The following is a 22,140-nucleotide window of genomic DNA, read 5'->3' as shown; positions in this document are numbered from 1 at the left end:
TTTACTCATCCATTCAAACACATTCATTCACATCTTAGCCCCAAAGGAGAGAACAGACAGATCCTCACCGCACAACACCGCACAAGGGTCAACTGCGCAATGCAATCAGTGACATCTGCAGCAGGGCCAGACAGCAGAACTGGTTTACCCCTGCCACATCATAACAGACCCATTCCGTTACCCGCACCTGACCTGACTAGCTTTTATTAATCATGTAAACAATTTGATCTTTAGACTAGTGAGAGCGAACAGCAATTCCCAATTGTTGAGCAACAAGCTTAAGTTCATTCTTTGTTCTGTTTTCTACATCACACACTGTTTGCACATTTGACAAGAAATCTTTGGCTTCATCAAGAATAGTAATAGTAGACATCATGAATAAATCACAGTCACAAAATATCAAGCAATATCCTTATGATAATATCCTGAATATCCTGATAAGAGGTCGCCAAATTTATGTTACGGAACAGAGAGAGATAATGGACACTTCAAGTGAGAATACTAAAATCACTACTGTCACGCAAAGTTCCAGGCAAAACAAAGAGTTAGGTAAAATTACAAGTTAAAGTTTGATGCACAAACTAACAACTAAACATTCAGGACTCATAAAGATAATGTAATGGCAAAAACAGGTTAAATATATGGTTAACTGCAATAGCTTCTATTAACACGAATTTAGCAAGAACAAATTTATCTAAGTCAGCCCTGATAAATGAGAAAACCGGATAATGCTCAGTTAAAGCAAGATATACTTTTACAGATACAAAATATTATTAATAATGGCTGACATTAAAAACTCTACATGAATCACAAAAGCCTTACCAAGCCTACGAACTAACGCCTTAGGCCATACAGTACAAGAAAAATGGTAACAACACTTATTCTCAAATTATACAGCAGCTAGATGGCTGGAGACTTCCTGAGCACTCACAAAAATAATAATACACTATTCAGGGGAGGACAGAGATGTGAACAAAATGAGGAGTAGATCTAAGTGGCAATTAATGCAGAGACTGAGCCCATTATATAGGGGCCAGCAGAGTTTGATACAACTTGTAAGAAGGACGCGCAAATGAAGCCATAGAGGACAAAGAGTTGACAATCCTGCTCTGAACAACAGAAAGAATGACATTACTATAAGGGGGAGAAGGGGGGAGTGAGGTAGAACATGCAAGCCTGGTCACTATGGAAGCCACGAGGCGAACCGTGATCAAACATGCAGCATACTGTACGTTAGAATTATACAAAGGATGATGAAATCATAGGCTATGTAAATATATATATATATATATATATATATATATATATATATATATATATATATATATATATATATATATATATATATATATATATATATATATACTCTTTTCACTTTAAGCAAGCATAAAATTGGAATCTCTCGTTCATGAATGCTAAGCTGCAACAATAGATTAAACGAATGTAATGAATGATACACGTACTAGTCACGAAGAAATGCTGCAGAAAGGATTTAGAGCTTTAGCACTTTTTCTGACACTTAGCTACAGAAAATAACCTGAAAAAGACGAAAATTTCTGCCAAGTGCAAGTGAATGAACTATAGACGGGTAGTATTTATAATGACGGGAGAGTCACCACAGTCTAGTCATTTCACTATTTTTTTGGCCTAACATCGTCTTCTCTATAGACTGAACATTGAATTGTAAAAATATATGAAATCTAAAATATGATGCTGATAATTTTCTCGCCAGTTAAGGTGATTCCGTAACACCTCTTCCTTTGCGATTTATTTTTGGATACGACTGGTTAATATAAACTTGCACGTTATATATGGGGAGTAGTGTGATATTAAAATAGTTTATATACCACAGAAGAGGAAAGCAAGGTGTAAGAAGTATAATATTCCTCTTAGGAAGAGGTGTTAAGGAGCTTCCTTAACTGACTGGAATGCCTGCATGAATCATACTCCTACAGTCCGAAAAAAGACATAGAGGGAGAAAAAATCTCTCTCCGAAGCTGAAGAAAATCGACTGAAGTAGCAAGAAGAAAATCTAAAAGGACGTAATCGGACTGGGGGGATACTAATAATAATAATAATAATAATAAAGAACCTGGTTATGCTTACTCACAGGCGGTTTCGAAGGTGATGATCAGTGATTCTTACTGAGTCTTTCTAGATAACTAAAAATCTAAGAAAAAGAAAAGAAAAAAAGAAAAGGCAGTTCATATTATAAAGACGGGTTCTTTTCGAGCAGTAAAAAAAAGACTATTCTTATATTTTTGAAAAAGATTTGATGACCAGTGACTTGCACTGGTCCTTTTCGAATCTGTAAGAGGGAATGTTTACTTTTAAAGATGATTTGAGGCAATTAAAAAAAATGATTGCAAGGCAGAGATTAACTGGATAATGATGAGTGGCATATTTATCATAACAAATTCGAAAAGATTATGATTATTTTTTTTCAGAGAAGGATTTGAAGGTGATGACCAGAGACTTGCACTGGTCTTTTTGAGGCAGAAAAAAAGAAAAGAAAAAGAGTGTTTATATTTTAGAGAATTATTTGGAAGTGATGATCTTTGATTTACTTTTACGTAAAAGTTGAAAAATATATATTTCTTCGTTCAGAGGAGGACTTAACTGCGTTGATGACTGACTTGTTTTTGGCCGGCGTTGAGACCACGACGTCATTCCTGCGCTGGTCGATCAAGTACCTAGCCAAGTACCCGCAGGTGCAGGCCAGGTTACAGCGGGACATCGACGCCGTGGTTTCTAAGGGCGGCTTCCTCTACTACCACGAGAGGAGCAAGTGGGGATGAAGGTTTTGCTCTCTCTCTCTCTCTCTCTCTCTCTCTCTATGTGCTTACGTTTTTGCTTTTCTGTCTCTCTGCGTCTGTTTATATTCTTAACTCTGTGTTTATGCCTTGCTGTTTTGTCTGTCTCTATGTTTATTTCCTTAACACTAATTCTTTTACTGTTTTGTTTGTCACTCTCTCAGTTAACCTTCTTAACTCTCTGCTTTTCTTTCTGCCTCTCAGTATGTGAATATGTTTGCTGTCTGTCTGTAGTAGACCATAAATTTTATTGGCGTTAGAGGAGGTATGCGATCTTAGGGAGCCTTCTTGTTCCTTATTTCGATGATGATGATGTTGATGATAATGATGATAATGATGTTGATGATAAAAGTGATGATGGTGGAGATGATGACAGTAATGACGATGAAGTAAATCTTACACACACACACACACACACACACACACACACACACACACAAACACATTCTCCTTCTCACTGTTTCCTTCTAACTCCTGTCCCTCCCCCAGGCTTCCCTACCTGGAGGCCTTCATCCACGAGGTTCACCGTTGCGTTTCCCTTATTCCAATGGCCGTCGCACACACCGCCTCGCAGGACACCCAGATCGAGGGCTACACCATCCCCAAGGTTAGTGTTTGGTCTTCCCCTCTCTCTCTCTTTATACCTATGTACCTATCTACCTACCTACCTATCTACCTAATCTACCCATCTTCCCAGGGCACAGTGGTAGTTCCCCACCTAGAGTGCTGCCACAAGGACCCTAAGTACTGGGCGCATCCACACCACTTCCACCCCGACCACTTCATCAACCCAGACGGATCCTTCAACGCCAAGAAAGAAGGATTCGTCCCTTTTTCTGTCGGTACGTACAGTAGAAGCCCATGTTATGCTGTACGTTGGTAGGCGTGCAGTATATGTTCGTTATTTGAAAGTAGGTCCAGTATGTCCTCGTTATGCGATGGTAAGTACAATATTTCCTCATATTGCGATGGTGGGTATAATCTATTCCCCGTTCTATGATGGATTGTGCAATAATTCCTCGTTATGTGGTAATAGGTCCAATATTTCCTCGTCATATGATGGTAGGTACAATATTTCCTCGTTTTGTGATGGTAGGTACAATCAGTGCTGGGAACGCTACTAATAAAAAGTAGCAGCGCTCCCATTCCCGTTACTACCTCGAAAAAGTAGTGGCGTTACTGGTTTCACTACTTGATACGAAATGTAGCGGCGCTCCCGCTACTTTGGATAAGAAAGTGGTACACGAAGGAAAGGTTAACAAAAAACTGTGATATAGCAATACAATATATACTGTCTTCGATAATATTAGTCAGTCTGAGTGGTTATGTTGTGTACCATTAATGTCAGTATATACTTATATTGAAAAAAAAAAAAAGAAAGTGTCGGTGTCACTTTAATGAAGCTTAGAGCCGATGGTACAGGAAAAAGCTATTTACTGTATAATGTAACAAATGTTCTTTTACAATGTTACCTAATATACCTACTGAAAGAAACATACGTAGATAAAAGGCAAAAAAATGTGGCATACCATTGATACATATTATATAGATTTATTATATTTTCAATGATACCTATTTAAGATATGTACGAAAACGAAAGTAAAAATGAACTGGAGCTTACTTTTAAAAGCTATTTATACAATAGTAATGTTTTTTTTTTTCCATTACTTAAAACTGAAAACAACATACTGTTACGAAATAATAAAGTATTGAGTAGGAATTAGTCTGAAAGAGAGAGTGGGGGAAATAGTGGGGGGAGTTAGAGACGGGGATAGATGTGTGTGTGTGTGTGTGTGTGTGTGTGTGTGTGTGTGTGTGTGTGTTTGCATTGCCTACATCTAACTGACATCCTTATTTATCTTTATTTAATTTAAATAATAATTAACTAGCAAATTCCTGTCTAATTATTACACATTACTAATAAATAATAATTAATAAAGTACTGATGTGATGTAGAACAAACATCATGAATTGACAGAATTGATGAAGGTATTATTTTTCGTCATTAATAAATATAACCAAACCGTCGGCATATCTGTATGTACTCACCGACACCGGACCTGTATTCGTCGCGTGAGTAGCGAGGAGCGCGGTAACGCGTGAGTACAGCCAAAAAGTAGCTGCGCTCTCAGTTCCGCTACTGGCTAAAAAAAGTAATGGCGTTACCACCATCGCTATGAAGATAGTAGCGCTATTCCCAGCTTTGGGTACAATACATCCTCTTAAAGTAATGGTAGGTACAATATGTCCTCGTTTTGTGATGGTAGGTACAATATTTCCCAGTTATGTCATGGTAGGTGCAATATTTCCTTGTTATGTCATGGCAGCTATATCATTTCCCCATTATACGATGGTAGGTACTATATTCTTCGTTATGTGATGGTAGGTACAATATTTCCTCGATATGGCATGGTAGGTACAATAGTTCTCGTTATATGGCTTTTTTTTTTCTAGTGAAGGGGTTAGTGTAAGTTATATTTGCCCCTTCACTTCTATTTTAATCTTTTTGGAAGAGATACATTTTCTTCTGTCTTTCAGCTTTTCCTCCCATATCTTTAATTAAAAGAAAAAAAAGATAATTCAAAATCCCCTACCTCCTGACACCCTGTAATTAATAGATTTTGGAATTCCCTTCTTGTATACAACTTACAGGGATTACTTCCTTTTAATTTCTGTTAGCCTTTGACTCAATGTCGCAGCATAAAAGAAAAAAAAAATCCATTCCCACACCATCAGGTCGACGGTCGTGTCCTGGTGAGAGTCTGGCCAGGGTGGAAGTGTTTGTGTTCCTGACGGTGCTCCTGCAGAACTTCTCGTTCGCACCACCACCAGGACTTCAACTCACCATGGGCAAGGATCCTGAAGTTCTTCTGATCAACGCACCCAAGCCCTACAGGGTCATCATCACTGAGAGGGTGTGATGATAAAGTGAAAGTGAGAGGAGGGAGTAGTGAAGTGAAACAGAGAAGGAGTGATGGAGAGGAAATAATGAAAAGAATGTGAGCTGGTGCAAGGGTAAAGAAGTGGTGAAGTGAATTAAAGAGATGGAGTGATGGACAGGGAGTGATGAAGATATGAGATGATGGAGGAGTAAGGAGGGAACAGTGAAGTGAAATAGAGAGACGAAGTGCGAGGAAGGCTCTCTCATCCATCACTTCCTTGGACATAATAACCGGCAGGAAGAAAGAAAAAATGCAACATGATAGCTGGAAAGGAAAAGCATGGAGACTATTTTTAGAAAATATAGAAGATAGATAGATAGACAGGTAAATGGATATAGGTAGGTTAGTACACACGTCAGAAAACTGGCTCCTGGGATACACTGCTACGTATTTCAGGTCACTTATAAGATTCACCAGTTATTAGTACTCTCTGCCTCGAAGTAACTACCAAGTGACTTATTCATGAACAAAATATTTCCCACATACCACGATCTTTTACTTCATGCCTTAATGGGGAGTTTAAGAAGTGTTTCCTGGACATCTAAATATACTGCAGGATGTTGGATGGTACTATGTTACCAAGGAATAAAAATATCTTAAACAATATTATTTTAAACTTCCTTTTTAATAACTGAAGACAACTGAACAATATTATTTGGATTTTTCTCATCGCCTTGTAGTCTTTATTTGTTCATTTTTTTTTTTTTTTTCATTCGACAGTATACTTATGAACTCCATACCTTCGTCACTTTTTCCTCTTCATTACTTTTTATTTTTTTTTGGGGGGATGGATTTTCTCGGATCATCGATAATTTTCTTGTTGTACTAGTACTAGTAGCAGTATTAGTAGTAGTAGTACTAGTAGCAGTATTAGTAGTAGTAGTGGTATTAGTAGTAGTTGTTACACCCCTAGAGTCATCTGGATCTGAACCCGGTGGACTGCACGCTCAAGGTCCCCTTCTCCTGCAGTCCACCATCGACCTTCGGGGGATAAGGAGGGAGATGAGGGACTCTCTTACAACCAGGCAGAGGAGCCGTCCAGTTATATCGGTGCCATCGCGTGAATACGAAACAATAATGCGATACAGTAACCCAAACATATCACTAAGGAAGAGATGAATCAAAGCCTCTTAAATGCCACCCAGAACCACATCTTAGGTGGAATAGGAGACTTTGTAGCGTCTTCTGTCTCACCTTAAAATCAAGCCGACTCTTCAGTGATTCACTGCCCTTCTGTTCACCAAATTTTACTGCAGTAAAGTTACAGGTTTTTGAAATATGCATAAACACATAAAATACACTGCACTGGTTTCAGGGACGTGGAGTCTATCGGGGATAGGTTGACTGCTGTTGGAGTCAGTCTGTCTCAGGAAGGTGTATGGTGTCAGTCTGTCTCCTCCCATCCTGAATCCTCTCTTGTTTCTGAGCTTCTTTCATATCTTATCTGTGCACTTTTGCCATTCTTACTTCTTAACAATGATTTTAGAAGAAAATTTTTGTTTTCTAGTTTATGATCTTTTTGTGGAAGTGTAATTATTGTCTGACCACTACCTGGTGGAGGGAAAGTTGTGAGTAGGTACAGTAAGAGATGGGTGAGAGCTACGAGAGTTAGGTGTGGTAGGGAGATTTTGAATGTGAATGAGTTGGATAAAAGAAACACAATGATAGATTATCAGGAGAAATTGATAGATGAGTGGAACGCAGTGAAAGATCAGGAGAATGGCGGTTGTTTAAGAGTGCTGTGGTGTGGCAGGCGGAAGAGGTGTGTGGTGTGAGACGAGTGGGTGATGTTATAAGATAGGGAAGTGAATAGTGGTGCGAGGAAGTAGAAAGGCTGCGGCTGAGAAGAGATGTGCATATGAAGTGTGGCTGCAGAGGAAGGATGAGGTGTCATATGAGAGGTATAAGGAAAAAAGGAATAGGGCGAGAAGGGCTGTGCATGATGCTCAAGTGGCAGCAGATTGTTTTTTTTTTAAATAACAGAACGGAGGAAGGAAAAACAAATGAATAAAAAAAAAAATAATAATCCATACACCAGATTACTGGTGTCCTCTGTTCATACAATATCTGTAACAGTTAAACTTGAACAGCTGTGGGTTGAAATTTGGAGGGAAACAACTCTGGGAAAGCGAGTTCCAGAGAGATGCAATTCGGGGAATGAAAGAATTCTGATAGGCATAAGTTCTGCAATATGGCTGAATGACATTCCAGTCATGAGCACTACCAGATGCCCGAGTAGCACGAGGGAAGGCGTGGAGAGGTGGCACCATGGACGCAACTTCGTCTGAGCATTTGCCAAAAAAATATCTAAAAAATAATGGAAGGGAGGCAACATTCCTTCTTACTTGCAGGGGAGGTAGTTTATTTGTAATGGCTGGGTTGTTAATAATTCTAACAGCTTTGTTCAGAATTTTATTTATTTGTTTTAATGCAACCTCTCCACATCCATTCCACAAGAGTAAGCAATATTCAAGCTGAGAGAGCACATGACTCTTATAAATTATAGCCAACTGCTCATCAGCGAAGAAGTTACGGACTCTGTACAATAATCTAAGTTTCTTTGAGGCGATTTTAGCAAGTGATCTAATATGAGAGGTCCAGCTGAGGGCATTGTTAAGTGAGATGCCAAGAATTTCAATACTTTTGGAGATGGGAATATTACTAGCACTGAAGGTAATGTACGAATCTGGTAATATCTGTCTATTAGTAAACTGTATATATTTAGTTTTACTAGCATTAAAAGAGACTAGGTTGTTTTGTCCCCATTCACTGATCGTAGATAGGTATTGATTTATGGAGATGGCTGTACTGAGTAGAGAGGTAGAGATATTAAACTTTGTAAATGGGTGTCTGAATGTGAATGACCTATGTAGTGTTGAGTCATCTGCGTATGAATGGATGGGATTGTGGGTGACAGATAAGAGATCATTAATATGAACCAGGAACAGGGTTGGCTCCAGAACTGACCCCTGTGGCACGCCGGCGTTAATTGAGTGGAAATTGGAATATAGATCATCTACTTTTACTCTTATTATCCTGTCACTAAGATATGAAGAAATCAAAGGAACAAATGACGTTAGTCCATAGCAAGGGAGTTTGGACAGTATGGAACGGTGCCACACTCTGTCGAAAGCTTTAGAAATATCAAGAGCTACTGCATGAGTTTCTCCATGTAGATCAATTGATTGATGGATGGTATGAGTTAGGAAACTGAGTATGTCAATGGTGGATCTTTCGTGGCGAAAACCACATTGTCTATCACTAATTTAGTTGTTGTATTCAAGATGTTTAACAATGTGCTCATTAAAAAGGGACTTGAAGTGTAAAGATATATTTTTTAACAGAATGAAGAAATACTATAGGGTGGAGGAGCATCCTTCTCCCACAAGTGTTGCCCAACAGCTTAATCAATACACCATGAACCCAGTTTACATACATACATACATACCCATACATATCTACACACATTCATAACACAATGTACAGGATATACTGTAGTGTCTGCTGAAGATATGCACAGCTTCTCACTAGGAATGCTAATCCACATAATGTATATCCACAATCTTTTTGTTCCAGACCATCAAGCATTCTTAACATCTGATGTATCTCAAACGATCTCTTTTTAGTCCAGACAACCAAGAATTTCAAGACGTATTCAAACACGTGGAGTAACCAGACCTAGTCGATTAGTCCAGGTGAATGGAAATCTGCTAGACACTACATCACACACAAACACACACACACACACACCTACACACATCTTCACACACACACACACACACACACACACACACACACACACACACACATCCTCTCCAAGTTGTATATAATGTTCGAGAGATTCCTTTCAGATCAGAAGAAGTTAGAGAGAAGGTCCGATGACACGAGGGTCAGCTAGGAGGCTTTGCCATCATGCTATGTTACGCTGTAACTCACTATATGATGTAACTGTACAATAAACTCCATAACCTATGAGTTCTCTAATGCAACTCGCTATTAAACCAAGGGGGAGAGAAAGAGAGAGAGAGAGAGAGAGAGAGAGAGAGAGAGACCTACCTATTTACTCCAGCCAATGACAGACAGTATAATATGCAACGACAACTCGTGAGCCATTCTACAGTCATTACTCGTTTTACGATGTTTCGGTTTACGATATTTTCCTACAACGATAATAGAAAAGTTCCACCCCAAAATCCGATTTACGATAAATTTCCCGCTATAACGATTTTGCCATCGGGAAGCGCCAGGGACACGCAAAGTGACCATCACTTGTCTCAGGCAAGATGGCGGCCCCGGCGTGCAGTGCATTGTTATGGTTCAAGTCTCCTTCAAAGCCCTGTCTTTTCAACTTGTTCATGTGTGCCAGCCTGTTATCATCACCTCTCAGCCAAACATTGTACTACAGTAAAGTAATCCCTAACACTTACTGAAAACTGACAAGCACAAGCGTAGGTGGAGACACTTGAATACAGTCTGGTACACTAGCCATCACTGCCTCCCGTATGCTACGTTCTGCCTTCTGTATTGTACGAACAGTTGACCCATTCACCCCAAACATACGGTTCCGAGACAATTCCCCGTACAGTCAATTCACCGTCAAAACATGGACAATTCCCCGTCAGGACAATTCAAACCCTGGACGATTCCCCGTCATTCTATAAATATATTTATTATTGACTAATTAATACTTTAATAACTAATGTTCAGGGGGATTTTATAACTCATATAAGTACAAAACTAGTGTACTGTACTTGCTAAATAAATTGGTATGTAAATAAATGACGGGGAATCGTCCTGACGGCGAATTGTCGCCGACATTCCTTCCCTAAGTTTGTCCAGCACTTTACCAGCCCACTTTGGTGTGTTACCACATGCATCACTAGCACCTTGCATAGGCCCCTTGTTGACAAACAAGGCAAGCAATGACTGGAAAGCAGAAAAATAAGCCACAAATAACAATTCGCCACTCACGCGCAGTTCGACCGTCGGATTCAAGCTGACTATATGGTGTGTAGTAGACCGACCTCCTACCCACCCACCCACCCACACACACACACACATGTATGTGCACTGGCAGTGGGCAGGCATTATTATATTTCATTTATTTCTCTCATATATTAACATAATTTTATTGAATACTATAATTTTGTTTTAGTTATTGTATGAATATATCGTGAATAAACGTAATCGCGTGAAAAATGTTTGTGTGAATTAAGGGATTATTGTGAATTTGTGTGCCCAATGGTATGGTCAGTGCCAATGTAGGCCTCAGTGATATGGTTGGTGCAGATATGGGTCCTGGTTGGTGCAGATATGGGTCCCAGTGCTAAGACTGGTGCAGGTATGGGACGGATTCCCCTCCATCTAACCTGTTCCTGTCTGACTCAGGCTGACCACTAGTGCCTGTAATCACAGGCTGCCACCCAGCCTCGGGGGAACGACTTGGACCAACACAAGAAGGAATGATGGTGGGTTGTCATTTATGGTTCAGTCTTCAGAAGTTGAGTTGACATAACCCCCCTTTTATAATGGATTTCAATCTACCGATTTACGATAAAATCAGTATACGATAATTTCTTTGTCTTTGTGCCGACCAATGTCTACTGGGACTTTGGCCAGACTTTTATTCCACTCTGTTGCCTGGTGTGCGGGAATGAGTCCTTGAGCTAACTTGACTGTGTGTTTGTGATCTGGACGAGATTGTCTCTGGTCCTTCCCAGGACTTGACTTAGCTCTGCTACAATTTCTGACACTATGATCCCTGTCCTGTTGGCCTGTGATGTGTCAATCATGCCAGCTTTGCTGCAGTTTAATTCCACCTCATAAATGAAATCAAGTACTAACAGAGTCCTGGATTATATGGGATGGTTTTGGCGATTTTAACACCCTGTCAGGAAATTTGCATAAGGTTGATATGTAGCCAATGATATCGATGACATGCACTGGTGACGTATTACCAACAGCTGTGACCCAATTTGAGTTTTCTAGGCTAGCTAACAAGGTTTTCTTAATAGTGGGAATATCTACTGTTACTTCCCCCTAGATGTGAGCCTGAGTGCATATGCCATAGTAGGTCTACAATTTGTGTAATTCTGGGGTTATACCACCAAGAAATTTCCTGCCTCCAGAGAATTTTTCTGAGAAATTCTATCTGAAATTACTCAAATGTTGAAGCTCTCAACAGCTTGTCTGACTTGAGCAAATTACCATCTGGGCATCATTCTTGGTTTATTCTAGCTGAAAAAAAAAGCTATTTTTCCTTTCTCATCTGTAATGTGTCTCGTAATGAAATATTGCTGACACTGTTCAATAAGTGTGCTTATGTCAATCTTGTCTTTTTCAGTACCAGAGAATTTTGTGAGATCATTATCTTCATGAAAAATATACACTGGAAGTGGGGTATTACTGGAATTTTGTGGAGAAGGTACTGTGCTGGTGTTTGCTGCATCTGAGTTAGCCATTTTTACAGTTTTTTCCTTGCAATCGTCATTTACAGGAAATTTTTATGTTTTTCCTGACCTTAATAATCTTTGGTCTAAGTTATAGTATGTTGGAGGAAAATTTTTTTAAAGTTCATTATCTACATCTGAAAATTTTGACCAAGTGTCTTCATTATTTACTTCATTGTAAATATTGCATCTGTTTGTTGTTCTTTATCTTTTCTATCTGGTGACCGACCAATATGTAGACATTATATAGGAAATGGTATATATCTCATAACACAACGTACGGGATGTAGTGTCTGCTGGAGACATACAGAGCTTCTCACCAAGAATGTCAGTGCACATAATGTATATCCACATACTGCGTTTGTTAGCGTGCGTTGTGAGTGTGCAACTCTGTAGGCTATGCTGGCACATAGATTGGTTGTGTATCCTGTTTTACGTTAGTATGGTTTTGGATTAGATTTGTACACTACGTTTTCACCAGGTAATGCGGCAGTCTGTGGATGTTTCTTTAGTAAATGTAATAAATCATTTTCCACATTAGAAGTATCTGGGCAAACCAAATGCTCGTTTATGCACTCTCTGTCTGATGAGTTTACTCTGCTCGATACTCCTGCTACTATCACTTCGCGTATAGGAGCTGGGCACATCCCTAACCTACAAATACAGGTTCCTTTCTTATCTTCACATCTCCATTCATGGTGTTAGCGAAAATGACATTAGCCTCACCCTTGTCATTTACCAAACATAGGGCACTTTCTATCAAAAGGCCATTTATTCTAATAGTCTCTTCTATTACAATGACATTACAGTTTCTCAATTTACTCTTAATAGTAATTTGCATGAATGATTTTGATGGTAAATTGTTATCATAATTAATGTTTGCCTAGTGAGTGAGCGAGTCACAACTGGACTGTGCGTGAGAGGTGGGTGTTGGCTTGTAATGCCTGGTCTAAGCGCCCGTTTTCTTTGAGAGATTATATGGCAGACTCTACCTTCTTTGTATAGTGTGTGTAATCGCTCTTGTGACTAGTTTGTCTATAATTGTTGGTTGTAGTATCAGGAGATGAAATTCTATCTATCTTTCTACTGCCAGACGCCTTAATCCCGTACGGAGTGGTTACAAACAAATCGCCTCCACGTCGCCCTGTCCCCAGCCATTTCACTGCCCTCCTCCCAACTCACATCCCCCACTCTCATATACCTTTCAACTCCATCCCCCATCTCATCCTCGGCCTCCCTCTCCCTGTCCCCCCCTCCACCTCACTCACATACATTCTCCTCGTCAGTCGCTCACCCTCTATCCTCTCCACATGGCCAAACCACCTCAGTGTGTTCCTCCTAACGCTTCCTATCACATCCACATCCACACCACAGCACTTCTTTATATCCTCATTTGTCAGCCGTCTCTCCATGTGACTCCACAGGCTCCTCTTAAATAACTCATTTCCACTGCTCTCACTCTTGACTTGTGTCCTTCCAACAACGTCCAAGCGTCATTTCCATACGTTAGAGATGGTATCACATCACTGTCATGTTGTAACTTTTTCACTTCCATGCTCACTTCCCTGGTTCTTATCACTGCTTTCAAGGAACCAGCAACCTTCCTTCTTTGTTGTACCCTTTCAAGCACTTAACTCTCCAAACTCCCATCCTTACTCATCACACTCCCCCAGTACTTAAACGTGCTCACATTTTCAATTTCCTCACCACCCAACCTTACTGTACATTCACTGACTTCACCTTTCTCAAAGACCATCACTTTACTCTTCCCTACATTCACCTTTAGATTCCGTTTCTTACACTCTCCCAAACTCATTCACCAAGCCTTGCAGCTCCCCTTCGTCTTCACTTAACATCACAGTATCATCTGCAGACAACAGTACATAGAGTTTCCAAACACTACCCTCTTTCACTAGGCCACTCCAATATCCATTGACCTACCTTGTTTCTCTTTTATTACCCCATCCATATACAGATTGAACAACAAGGGAGACATGACACATCACTGTTTCAACCCAACCTTCAAAGAGAAAAATTCACTCAGTTCACCATCCACAGGTACTGCAGCCTTAGCACCCTCATACATACTCTTCACAGCATTCAACTTCCCATCTACTCCATATATTCTTAATACTTTCCAGAATCCTTGTCTATCCACCCTGTCATATGCTTTCTCCAAATCCATGAAAGCCGCATACAACTTCTTTCCCTTCTCTAGAATCTTTTCCACTAAAGATCTAAGAATGAATATCTGATCTACACAACCTCTTCCCTTCCTAAAGCCTCCCTGTTCTTCTCCAACTAATTCCTCTGTTATTTCCCTAACTCTGTCAATAAGTATCCTACCATACACTTTTCCTATTACACTAAGAAGACAAATGCCCCTATGATTACCACTCACTTCTTTTTCCCCTCAATGAATTCGTTGTCGTAGTTAATTCCATTGAAATGGGGCATCAATATTTTGTTTTGTGTCCTCATTGTATTTAGTCCAAGCAGCATATTTCCTCTAATTGATAATATTTCTACTATGTAAAAGGTGGTAGTGAATGATTTTATGATCTCTGTAAATTTCATGTTTAACTCAGGCATACCAATAACTGGCATTTCTTTACCATCTACTGTGTATTAATTTGTGAATGCCATAGGTTATACCTTCCTGGCCTGGAGCGGTCAATTTACCTTTTTTTACAGCACAAAGTAATTCGTCGTACGTTATGGGAAGACATGTGTCATCCCTCACATTAATACTGGCATCAACCAGGGAGTTCCTAAAGGGCCTGTAGTGGCCAAGGCTCTCTCCAAGACTGGCAGGAAGGCTTGACTGTGCAGAGGCACTGGCCCACTGGTCAGTCAAGGCTTGGGCTTTGCCACTAGGGTTTGGGACGGAGGTTATGCTGCTAGTTTTCCCTATTATCCTGTATACATGGTACCAAACACACTGGAGAGACTTGGACTTCCCAGTGGTCGTGAGGAAGATATCTCAGTGTCGTTTTCTGACCTTCTGACGTAGTTCAGTTAGCACTGTGTAATTGCCACCATACTGCCACATACCTCATTGACATTAGGACTGTTTTGCCTGGGCCTCTGGAAGTTAGCCAGTGTCCTCTGCCATCCTATTATTGCTGGATCAGTAGCATATGTAGGTTTACTGGCCACTGTTCAGGGTACTTTATCTGAACTGTGGTGCTTAGCAAAATTTTCTATAACAGCAACAAGACATTCATAGAAAGTGTTAATATCCCAAAAGGACCCCCAATTGGTCAGATACCATTTCTAGACATGGCAGCAGAGTTTAGGAAACTTTACACTTGGAATGACTAACCTTTTCCTTGGGTTGTAAATAGTGGTACATAATGTAAGAGAAGTTTCTAGAGCGAAATGATCACTGAGCAGATACCTGAGTTCATGTGTTCCAGCAGGACTTGTTTCAAAGTTGAACAAGACTACATAGTCGAGCCTGCCTCCCTGAATATGGGTCGGAAAATTTTCATCTGTAAGAAAAGCAGTATCAACAATATCAAGGAAATTTTTCCAATGCACGCCATTGACATTGGAGGTTTTGATGCTACCCAGATCTGGATGCCTGGCATTAAGGTCTCTGAGTAGAATAGTTCTCTCCTCAAGAATGCAAGTGGGAAGGGAATCCACATGAAAGGAACTAGCATGCACATAAATATTCACAATATAAATGAGTATGCTGTCAAAATTTAAGCAGACGACTTTGTATTCAGTTCCATTCATTACACCTTTTTCAGAGAGTGTAACAGGGAGACTAGACTTAAGATACACTGCTAAGCCCCTGAAGCAGCCTTCATCTTGATCCAGGGTGAAAACACTATAACCTCTTAGATGGGACACATCACGTCCTACCTCCTATAAGGCAATTGGAGAGGGTTTGTTCACTATAACATAAAAGTGGAGGTCAGTAAATAGAGTCTGTAAGCCGTTTACATTCCAGTACAGGAAGGTGTAGAGGGAGTTACCCATTGGATGGTGGTCTCACTGCTAACTGTTGTACCACTACTGTTAACTGCACAATCGAATGCCTAAATTCTGCCACGTCTCGGGTCAAGGCATTAAATCCCTTGTAACTTGTCAACCTGGGGGCAGAGAGGTGGTCTAGTTTTTTCCTTAGGTCGAGCCCCCATCGGGTTTGCGTGTCCAGCAGCAGGTTCCTCACCACTGCCATGACCTCGATGAGGGAAGCCCTGGCAGCAGAATCACAATCATCGTCCTCTGTGTCAGACTCAACAAAGAAGTCCTCCAGTTGCTGTTTTTGCTGTTGCAAACGTGTTTCCATCTCCTGGAGTCTCCAGGATAGGTCTTGCACTGCCAGCTGAAGATCCCTAACCATTTCCCATAGGCTTGGCTCGTGCTGACCTGAATCGCCATCTTGGGGCTGGCTTGCCAGGGACTCCAGCAGGATGTACTTGTGGCTGGCAGTGCATGGATGCGCGTCAGATGATTGTCCCTGACGTGGGAAATTTGAGGCCTGAAGGCGGGTGTCCCAAGCATTGGTAGGAAATGGCAGTGGTGTATTGGCTACATAAGGTTGAGCGGCAGTGTGCCCTGGCGCCCGTTTCATCTGCGGTTTCTGGGAACAAAGGAACGAGTGGGCATTGTGTTCCCCTCCACAGTTGCAGCACTTAGATTTGAAGTGTTTGCTCCTCTTGATTTTTCCGGGCAAATGGTACCCTCGTGCTTCCCAACACAGAAGCGGCACCTGTATGCTTTACTACACTTCCATGCCATGTGCCCTCACCTGCTACAGCAGTAGCAGAGGTCAGGCTCCGAAACATAACGTGCAACTCTCTTGTAGCCCACTGCCTTGATGAATACTTTCTCGGGGATCTCCCCTCTCTAACAGAACAATAAGCTGCGGTCTGGAGTATTGGCCAACCATTCTTCTTTTCATCCACAGGACATTTTCTGGGATCTCAAGCTCCTCCAATCCCCAACAAACAGGAACACTATGAATGATAACCCTGGAATGGGGGCAGTTGATCACAGCTTCCAAGACAACTCCCTGAAATCCATCACTGGTCAGGCAATCTACTGTAGGGCCACTATTCACAGGCACGTATGGATGTGTCTTATCTTCTTTGAACAGTACCTTAAAATCAGGAAACTGTTTTGCCACTGAAATGGCCCACTTTGCTTTTTCTCAGAGGGAGAGCTCACAATCCAAGGGAAAATTCAGCTTCACTCTTGCATCACATCGTTCCTCCGGGACACCGAAGTCCATGCCACGTTCAGGTGCTGGCATATTGCCGTCCTCCTCTCTATATTGTCGTTTATTGACACTAGGACCTGTGTCACTTGTGTCACACGGTGCCGCTTGCTCTGTAGCAGAGGCACCACCTTCCATGTTCATGTCTTGTGCTTCAGATACTGCTACTTCTTGCCCCTCCTCGTCACTCTCCGAAGACGGGAGACTATCATGGGCATCAGTCTGGGCCATGTTGCTAGAGGTATGGTCTGAAGGGCGAGGCCTGCGGCGCTTGCAGTGACTGGGGTGGTGACAGTGGTGACGGCTGCTGGAGGCCATGTCAGCACACGCTCGTTCTGTGGGCGTTCGGCAGTTACTGAAATTCACTTATGAGCCTGAATCCAAAAATGAAATATCTTCGTCTTCACATACAGCAGAGACCAAAATGCTTTCATTTCCAAAGATACTTCATATGTTGACCATCTGTTTATTTGGGTGTATGTGTCGTCGTCTTTTGTGCTGGTACGACCTTCCCCCGACCTATAGATGGATACCGATTTGTCTACTGTTTTACAGTCTCAGGTCCAGTGACCGGAAGATTTATGGTGCCTGCAATACTGTTCAAAACCTTTTGCCCTTTGTCTGTCATCTTTATTCTTAATGACACTCAGATTTTGTGTGACCAGGATTAGCGCAATAGTAACAGTGCGTGTTACTTGAGTTCAACCTACGAGTTGAAGGTGAACAAAATCCCGCATACAGTTATGAGATTATCCTAAACTTCGCTTAAGTGAATTTCAAGAAATACACACAAAGGTAAAGAAACAGTTAATGATGTCCAAGGAAGAGATGACAGACTCATTTAATAATAAGGCAAAAGAATCAAACATCAGCATAGGTAATATTGTATATGACGTCGTGCAGACTAGTGACAATAAACTGTCACCGAAATTTGCAGGCCGATACAGGGTAATTACTATAGGAGAAAAGCTAATAAGATGGTGATAAAGTCACTATCAAGTGACGAAGAAAAAGAAATACATATTACTCATTTAACAACAGGTTCAGGAAATTTAGCTCGCGAATATAAAACACCGGACAAGACTGAAAAGCCTAGTACACACGATGAAAATATGCTGGAAGCAATTAACACATAACTAAATAAACTGCGGTCGCATACCAGGCAGACAAACATACGAGCAACCAATACAGCTGTCAATATAAAAAGGCATTTACATTACTTAGGAATCGATTTAGATTCCTTTTAAAGGTAATAAGTTTAAATAGGTCGAGATAACTGTAGTGTTCATCATCACTATCATCACACTTAGCATAACTTGCTAACAAAAGTGGATTAGATAATATCTAATTCAGTTGTTATTTTGGTAGGTAAAGACGAGGCTAATTATTCAATGGATCATATTCCTGTCGATATCAAGAGGATCACCTCACTTACACCCTCAACATAATAATCATACAAGGGCGCCTGATCACCCCAACAGCCTCAATGGCAAATGTATAGTACAGGACATAAGTACCGACTGTAGTTTGGACATACTGGAAGACCTACCAGTAATGTTACAGAAAATATCAGGACCACCTAGAACTCTTAGTGGTATTAACACGTCCTTCCTCACATGATCACCCCACACAGGAAGTAGCTGAATTAAGTTAACTGACTGGACGCTAGAACAGGCTAAGCATATAATGATCACCATGATCCAGGACATCTCATCAGCTGGGAGTAACAAATTTAGGGCAGGAAACGACATCACAAATACACGTAACAGACGTGGTTTGTTCAACCTATGTGGAACAATTATAGACAACATTTTTGGATTGCCTACAGAAAATGATCTGGGGGAAATTAATAACAAATTTAACAAAATTGCACAAATTCTCTCATATCAACGTAAGTTGGCTGATACCTAGAACACCTTAATGCTGACGATCGTAAAGAACCCAAGGAAGGCAGAAGCATCAACTCTAGGAATTTTGGAGAAAGTAAATGCACTAGAAGGAAACAATACACTATTCCAACACCTGTCAGTGATCATGGAACATACTGACGTAATAATACTACAGTTACACAATACTAGAGCTCATTATCTGTCTTTCATGAAGCGAATTTCTAATGCTGGTAAGGGAAGAATCACCATTAATTTACTCCTCATTCGCAATCACCTCCAAATAATTAGTCAAGGCATACATGAGCATGGTTTGAAACCTTTATTTGAGGAAAGAAATCTGATGATATCCATATTTGGAAGGAGCACTCACAACAACATCAATGGTAGTTCATGTACCGTTCGTGACAGATGATTTTTTCACAGTCTATCAATTATATCGTTTTACTTCTAAGAAATATGACTCATTAGTCACCATCACCGACATGTCATAAAAGTACCCCCGCTAATACCAATACACCAGTCCTATATGAGACAGCCCTAGCATGTATTCAATATTGACGGTGGGTGTTAGTGCCGAAGTGGTGACATGTAGAGAGGTGTATGGTATGTAGGAGGACTACTGGGCCTTGAGAGCAGGCTGTGAAGCCTATGCCCGGAAGTCGGACACATAAAAAAAAAAAAAAATCAGCATCAAAACAGAAGTCATCATGGTCTCCAAGAAACAGGACGCTGTCACTTTCACTAGTGAAACAACAACTGAATACAAATGTCGCACATCATTACATGCATTTCATCTGTGTCCTGCGTACATCTTCACGTTTCAACCAGCTGAGACAGTCCCTTGTGAAATGGCTATCACAGAAGATGACATTCCTCATCACTGCAACTTCACACTTGCTCCAGATAAAGTCATCCATCATCAACGCATTATAGACATTCACAGTTCTTCTCCTTCACTCAAAATACATCAATTTTTGTGACTTGCCCAGGCACACCTCCAGCCCATACATCAGCATCTGGTTTATACATCTCACCAGATTACTGTACAGTTCTGACACCTACTTTGCCCACTGAAAACGATTATGCCATTCTCAACCACACACACAAGCCATTACATTCCAGCACACATTAAGTTGACTTCACCCAAGTGTGAAACCATGCAACTAATAAATCAAACAATACAACCTTGGGAAGAATACAGCAGAATTATATTCAACCCATATTATGTATACAGCCCAGCTCCAGTCATCGTTTTAATTTTCTCCATCATATTTGCTACATTACATTTGGCCATGCACAGAATGCAAGGTATTGCTAACCTACAGTAGAATCAGTGTTTTAAGAACTGTTCTGTACAAGTGAGACAAACTGATATATATATATATATATATATAAAAACATATATATATATATATATCTATTTATTTATTTATATGTATATATATATAATAATATATACATATAGATAGATAGATAGATAGATAGATATAGATAGATATAGATATATGTATATAATATATTATAACCAAATGTGAGTTACACGTAACATAGGCTTTCTTAAATTATACTGTTATGTCTCATTTATATGTGAATATATACAGCAAGTCCTTCTCATATATACTGTATAATTGACTACAGTAGACTTGCCATGGTATTATTTTAATATTGTTGTTATATCTATATATCTATTTTACATGTACAATTTTATTATGTTATAATTATATTACTACAGTGACTGCAACTATAATCACTATATTATCACAATTATAATATTATGTATTTCACTTAATTAGCTTACAAGTTGATTTTAATATGTATATAGTATGCACTAATATCTTACGACAATATTCACTGTCGTGGGTACGACAGCCTTGAGTGACTGAGAGAAATGTAGACATTATGTAGGCACTAGTATATATCATAACACAATGTACAGGATGTAGTATCTGCTGAAGACATACACAGCTTCTCACTAGGAATGTCAATCCACATAATGTATATCCACAATCTTTTTGTCCCAGACCATCAAGCATTCTTAACATCTGATGTATCTCAAACAATCTCTTTTTAGTCCAGACAACCAAGAATTTCATGACGTATTCGAACATGTGGAGTAACCAGACCTAGTCGGTTAGTCCACGTGAATGGAAATCTACTAGACACTACATCACACACACACACACACACACACACACACACACACACACACACACACACACACACACACACACACACACACACACACACACATCCTCTCCAAGCTGATTCCCTTCAGGTAAGCAGGGGTTGAAGGGAAGGCCAGACAACAAGAGGGTCAGCTGGAGACTTTGCCGTCACGCTAAATTACGCTGTAACTCATTATTCATTATAACTGTACAATAAACCCCATAACCCAAGAGTGCTCTAACTCACCTCACTAATACACAAAGGGAAAACTGAGAGAGAGAGAGTGAGAGAGAGAGAGAGAGAGAGAGAGAGAGAGAGACCTTCCTGTTCACTCTAGCTGACTACACACCGTGTAATTAGCAGCAAGAACTTCGAGCCATACAACGTCTCACGACTTTATTCTGGCAGTGTACGAAAGATCTACAACAGACCTCACTATCTCCCTACAAGTACTTACGACTACGCTGTCGAGATATACACCTTTTCGAAAACACATGTTGCTTTGGTAATGGGATCTGTGTGTGTGTGTGTGTGTGTGTGTGCCCTCCCATCCCCACAGTCAGCCACCACCGCAGTGACCCTTCTTATCAAACATCTTGCCCCGGCCGCCCCCAACTTACCCAGGTTTAACTTTCCCTAGGTTAGAGT

This window comes from Coenobita brevimanus, chromosome 18, assembly GCF_032717465.1.
Source record: "Coenobita brevimanus isolate Jiangsu-jjx chromosome 18, ASM3271746v2, whole genome shotgun sequence".
NCBI classification, from domain to species: domain Eukaryota; kingdom Metazoa; phylum Arthropoda; class Malacostraca; order Decapoda; family Coenobitidae; genus Coenobita; species Coenobita brevimanus.
Note: the sequence above shows the minus strand (reverse complement) of the source record.